The sequence below is a fragment of the Gavialis gangeticus genome, unplaced genomic scaffold, assembly GCF_001723915.1.
Source record: "Gavialis gangeticus isolate Ggan-Ray unplaced genomic scaffold, GavGan_comp1, whole genome shotgun sequence".
Lineage (NCBI taxonomy): Eukaryota > Metazoa > Chordata > Crocodylia > Gavialidae > Gavialis > Gavialis gangeticus.
Window position 1 is genome coordinate 54,344,575 of NW_017728992.1, and position 6,400 is coordinate 54,350,974.

Genomic DNA, 6,400 nt, shown 5'->3' on the forward strand with positions numbered 1-6,400 from the left:
CCCCCCCCCCCCCCCCGCAGCTGTATTAGACTCCTACTACATCAGCCCTGCATACCAGGTCAAGCCCACTGTCCTGCAGATAGACCTTGCACCGCCCTTCTGGTCAATGGGGTGGAAAGATTGGGCACTGCTGGTCTATAAGGTGCAAATCTGCCCTATTTTCTAAAGTACCCAGCTGGAGCCTACTGGTTTCCTTCCTCTCCTTGAAGGGTAGAGTCTGCCTCATCCCTACCCATCTTCTCACTTGTACAGTCAGGGCGAGCCACAGGCCTTTTGAGTTTTTCCATCAGTGTGTTGCTCTGAGCGTGATCCTACTGTTTGGGTCACAGCTGCTGAGCATGCCGCTGACGTCCGTCCCGAAGCCAGTCGTTGAAAAACTTTTCTTTATAAATTCATTCCAGCCTGAGCATTCCCCTGTAGATGTTACCTAGGGTTGTCTCCCCTGTAGCTGGCTCCTTGTACTAATTCCCATTTTTCTCCAGCTTGACTAATAGTATTCCCATATGACACGCTGATTGCTATGGAAAAATATTTAACACAATTAAACCATATAGGATGCAGAGCTGGTGAAGTTAAACAATAATGTTGACAAAGAGCAATGCCTATAAACTAACCTAGGAGGGGGTCTGACATTAGAACATAGTTCCAGCTGCCTCAGGCCTTGCACTAGGACTCACCGGGGCCAAAAAACCTAATGGGCTTTGAAACTGATCTTGATCAGTGGTTCATCTGTGCCATAGTGAACTGTATGTTGTGAACCTTGGTTGCATGATAAGAACTGTCAGATTTTTGCCACTTTTCTGAAGTGGAGAGAGGAAAAAAATCCACTATAGTTAAAATGGGCAAGAATTAGTCATTTATAAAACATTGTGTTTGGTCGTGCAAAGAATGTGTATTTAGATATTCATGCCTATAATGAGACACCTGCTTTCCTATTTAAATAATAATCCCCTAAAGAGGTGGTCTGGTTTTTAAGAACTGCTGGGCATCCACAGTTGCCAGATTCCTCAATGGGAGCTGATGACTTTGAACAGGAAGGATGCCTGACTTGCTGCTGACAAACGTTCTATTTGTAAACTGAGCACATCTGACATAGAAACCATTGAGAGATTGTAAAATTGGCTATTTTTCAGTCACTTCTGAAAGTAGGATCATCCTTCAAGTAACTTGCTTTTATTTCTTCTTTCCAGTTCTTACCCTCATTTCCTCTCTAGGATTTCATAATTATGATAGCCCCCTTTTCTTTTTTTCCTTTTTTCTTTCCTCTTTTTTGTGGTCCCTGGCTAAATTGCTAATCAAGGCAGCTGTCAGTCTGGACATCTTGCTTTGCATCCCAGAAAAGCCATCCCCTTTCATGGGTTTGGAGCTGAGACTTCTTCAGTACATTTGACTTTTCTTCATGTGGAGATAATATAGGGGGAGTGTCTCTCCCTGTTCTCTTCGTAGTGTTTCTCAACCCGTGGGTTGCAAGAATACATAAAATGATTGCGAACAAACTTAAACTGGATTCTCCTTTAAAGGAGAAAAACATGGGAGACGGTGGCTTTTCTCTTGCAGGCTGGCAGAGTGCCAGTCTTCCAGGGCATGCTTGGAGCCTCCCTCATTTCCCATCCCACATGCTGGGGCCTGGGGGTGGAAGCCAGTGGGTCAGGAGTGAGGGGCACTGGCTCAGGACTGGCTGTTGATGTTTACAAATAGGTCCTGGTATGAAAAAGGTTGAGAACCACTGCTCTAGAGCCCTGTCTGGCTAGGCTCTTGGATGAAGAGCAGAGCACTTTGTAGGACAGAGCATATCTCTCTCCAGTGAGTAAGGGGCAAAGCTGAATTGTCTTGTTGAATGAAAAGCAATCGGTATTCCTGAGGCAGCTGTATAGATGCACACTCTAGTAACTACACAACTAATGTAAAGACCAGCCTGGATCTCAAATAGCAGCCATTTTAATATGTATAGTGCCTCTCCACACGTCTGTGTTCTGTTTTCAGACCTGTTTAATTTAACGTCCTTCAACTTCTTTCTAAGCCTGTTTTCCTGTACTTCACTACTGTGGCACTTGTTTCCTGCCTTTTCTCAGTGGTAGTGAAAAGCTGTGACATGTCAAGACTGGCCATGATGGATTCTAATGCCTTGATTATTGTACTTCTGTGCCACATCAGACTAAATAAATATGGGTTCATGATCAGGCAGCCTTGAATAAACACTATGTTGTTATACAAGTGCTAAGACCACTACAGTGCTCATGCAAATTCAAAGAACTATGGTTAGGATATAATATCAGCCAGACTGAACCCTGACACTTGCATATACTTGCTTGTATTGAGATAACTTATGACTGCAGAGGGATGCAATTTTAAGTATAGAAAAGTGCTGGAAATCTCTCTGTTGTTATGAAATTTTGACTAAGGGGGTGTGGTTTTTCATAGATTTAGTCTCGAGGGCTAGGGACAGAAGTTAAACACAAACTGGTTTGAGTGATCAGAAATTGGCTTAAACCTGTAACAAAACATAAGTTCAGTGCACATAAACCAGTTTCAGAATGGCCAAAACCGGTTTAAGATAAACTTGGTTGAAGGTAGTATCAGACTTAACTGATTTGGGTCAAATTGGTTTATGGAACTCCTAGGGACCATAGCTGGGCTCTGCCTGGCCAATGTGTAGCAGCCCTGGCCCCCCCTCCCGGTCCCACCAGCACAAAGCTAGCCTGGGGCAGATTCAGCTGAGCATGCAGCTGGGGGAGCAGCTCTTGCCTGGTGGCCCCTTCTACCTGCTGGAAAGGAGGGCCTGAGCCAGCCCCGGTCCCCACAGCAGCGTGCATGGAATGGGCTGACCCCCTCCCCCCCCACCCTCAGTCCTGAGCCCTATTACTTTTGGCTGCTGGGTGCTAAGTTGGGCATGTCCTACTCACAGTTCCCTACCCAGGTGCAGCGATGCAGAACAGCCCCTGTGGCTTCCCTGCCACCAAAGGGGGCCCACCCTGGCCATACTGGTAGGCACTGCCTGCACCACCAAACTGTGGTCAGCTGCCAGGCAGGCAGATGGTGGCGGTGAAGCCATCGGGGTAGCGCCCCACATCTGTTACACAGGGCTGTGTTGCACCTACAGCTTCCCCGCTGCCGCTGCCTGGGGCATGGCCATACTCCAGCCTGACATGATCCCTAAGGCAGAGGGGATAGGGAGGGGGTTTATTCCCCCTCTGTCCTCTCTCCCACAGGGGACCACAGCCAGGGTCTGCCAGCTCCAGCTGCCACCTCTGCCATTCATACCTAGCCAGGAAGATCCTGGCTGGGGTTGTCTGGGGGGAGAGAGGATGGAGGGGGGAATAAACCTCCTCCCTGTCCCCTTCACCTCAGGGGGTCATGCCACCTTGTGTCTGGCCACACCCCCACTCCTGCTGCTGGACCTGCGAAGGGGGGATTGGTGTCCTGGGGCGTGCAAGCCTCTTTCTCACTGGGGGAGCTGTGCTGCAGGCAGGAGCGGGGAGCAGAGCTGCTGTAGCCTGTTCAGGGCAGGCGATAGTGGCGGAGCTCGGAGGGGTGGTTACAGTGGCTAAACTGAATTTTGGAGTGGCTGGAGGATAGAGAGGGGTTTATTCCACCCTCTCCCCCAGGGGGACCACAGGTGGGGTTTGCCTGGCTGGGTGCGAATGGCAGAGGCAGCAGCCAGGGCTAGCAGACCCTGACTGCAGATCCCTGGTGGGAGAGGACAGAGAGGGAAGTAAACCCCTTCCCTCCTCCCTTTCCCTTAGGGGGCCATGCTTGTCCAGCATGCGTCTACGCTCTAGGTGGTAGCAGCATGAAAGCCATAGACGCAGCACGGCCCTGTGTACCAGGTGTGAGGTGATACCCCTACAGCTTCCCAGTCACATTCAGCCTGGTGGGGCCTGGCCAGGCCCCCCTTCATTCAGCTTCCCTCTTGCCTGAAAGGAAGGGAGGGCTCACTCTAGCGCTTCCCCCCCCCCCCACCTCCCCCAGCTTCTAGCCTGAGCCACTGCAGGCATGTGCCTGCATTTCCGGAATCAAAAGCGCATCTCCATTTACTTGCAAATCAGTTCTATCTGCTGAGGTTAAGCTAACCTACAAAGATTGAATCAATTCAGGCTCAGGCTTTTTAAATGTCTGTCCCTAGCCAAAAAGAGCAAATTTAAGAGACGTTGCTGAGATGGAGGACTTCTGTGCACCACCTTTTTTTTCAGTAGGCTGAAGTAAGTTTTAGGCAGGGGAATTCCTGAACCTTGACTATTCAAGGAGCTTTCTTTAGTGTTTAGTGTTACGTTTTGGTTGTTTCATCACTCCGTTTAGCATTGAGGGGCTTCAAAATACATTGAAAATAACAAAGCCGACATTCGTTTCTTTCTCTCCCCAACACTATCCTCAAGGAATTAAAAGAGAAAATTATTTTTTCTTTGAAGTTGTTTTTAAAATATCTTTTATTAAATAGGAAATAAATACTCTTTGTATTTCCTTGTCTTTGTTCCTAAGATAGCCTTGTCTATAATAGAGAAGTTTCATGGAGGGCAAACCAGTCTTACAGGAGCTTTGTAGAGTCAAGCAATCTATATTTTATGACTCTGTTACTGTAGTATCTGAGCACTTAATTTCCTCAGCATAGCTCTATAACAGGAAACTGCTTTTTTTTCCTATTTTACACGTGGGAAATAGAGGCACAGGCCAAACTATAAGTGATTTACCCAAGGTCCCATAAGAACTGTCAGGAAGAACAGGGAGTTAAATCCTGTCCTATTGAGTCAGAGATCAGTATTAAATTAAACTGTATTTTGCTTTGGTAATTTATGGGTGGGGCTTGGAAGAGTATGTCCTCTCCCTCCTCCCTTCCTACAGTTTGTTTCCTATGCATGAAAATGTACAGATATCACTTTCAGCTCTTTGAAATGAGAATATTCTGTAACACTGCAGATACTTAGAAAAGGGGAATTGGAGAATAACAGTTACTGTAAAGTGCCAAATGTAGGAGTTGCTACTCTGAATGTAAATCGTGTTGACTAAGCATTGCAATTGGTAGTTTTAAGTGACAGTCACAATTAGATTAGACTTGACCTTTTTTTAAAGAAAGCCCTTTCAGAAATGTAGCTTTTTTCTCCAGGCACTATAATTGCACTGAAGTATTATGCAGTTGATTATTTGCAGGTCAGGCTGTTTTTCATCCAGTATTAGAAAGGCATAAGTTAATGATTTTTTTTTTCTTCTATTTAATAAAAAGAGTTGACTGAATCTTTTTGCTAAACTTCATACTTAATATAACGATCAACATTTTTAGTCAGTGTGAGTCATCTTTTCACTATTAAAGAGCAGATGCAATGCAAACAATACTAGCATGCTGCTGCTGCTGCTCTGCTTTGTTGATAGAGCCATGTGAAATCACTTGCGTGATTTTCCACAGTGTGTGTATGGTAAGTCTTTTTGGGTGCTCTAAGTGGAATGCTGGAGTAGATAGATGGCTCATTATTTCTTTCCAGACGTTATAGATTTTTTTTTTTCTATTTCATTTTGGCACATCAGTGGTGAATATCATCCTAATATGAGTGCTATACAGACATCAGTTAACTTTAGTATTATAACCGTTCAGAATTTAGCCTTGGAATATTTATGAGGTAGGGATATGGTACCCCACTGTAAAGATAAAAAAGGGTACAGAGGTTAAATTACCTTCTTAATAGGGGTGCACCAATAAAGATTTTCTTTGCTGATACCAATAGCTGATTATTAACCAGCCCTATCGGCTGATACTGACCTGATAGCCGATTTACAGGAAGGCAGCCCAGCAGCTTGGAGAGCAGCATCCTACTGGTAAGTATGTGGGGGGGAAAGGGGCATGGGGGTGCAGATCAAGACCCACATGGTGAGTTAGGGAGTGGGGCAGAGGTGTAGGCGCTGCCCAGTGTGGAAGAAATCAAACTTCGCATTGTGGTTGAATCAGAACTGACAGAGCCAGCTTTTCTTTATTTAGGGCTATACTGTGATCACAGGGAGAATTCCATACAGCAAGGGGAATCACCCACTTGTCTGTTTCAAAGGATTTCTTGAACTCTATAAGTTTACAAGCATATTTATACTTAAGACAGAGAAAGAGGAAAAAAAATATGACCTTGGAGAAACAAAACAATAGTAAATCACACGCATACAGACAGTTTACTTAAAGAAAACATCCGTGCACAGGATAATATATCAAGACAAAACAAGGCATTCAGGATTCTTTATCTCAGAACATGTAACTAAAATAAGCAGTATCAGCACTTCCAGTCTCGGTTTTCTAGTTAAGCAGGTCAGAAGCCCGACCAATTCTACTACCACATTTCCTCCTCTTTTTTTTCCCAACAAGTTAGATATTTATAGTCATTAGCCTTTCAACTTCTAGTTTTTCTTTCTCTTTACTTTCTGCTATTTC

The 6,400-nt window shown here is 45.2% G+C and overlaps 1 protein-coding gene across 1 annotated transcript in view; it reads left to right on the forward strand.

Annotated features, from left to right (window-relative positions):
• Positions 1–6,400, forward strand: part of SMIM13 (small integral membrane protein 13) — a 27,922-nt gene that overhangs the window by 590 nt on the left and 20,932 nt on the right. The window lies entirely within an intron of this gene.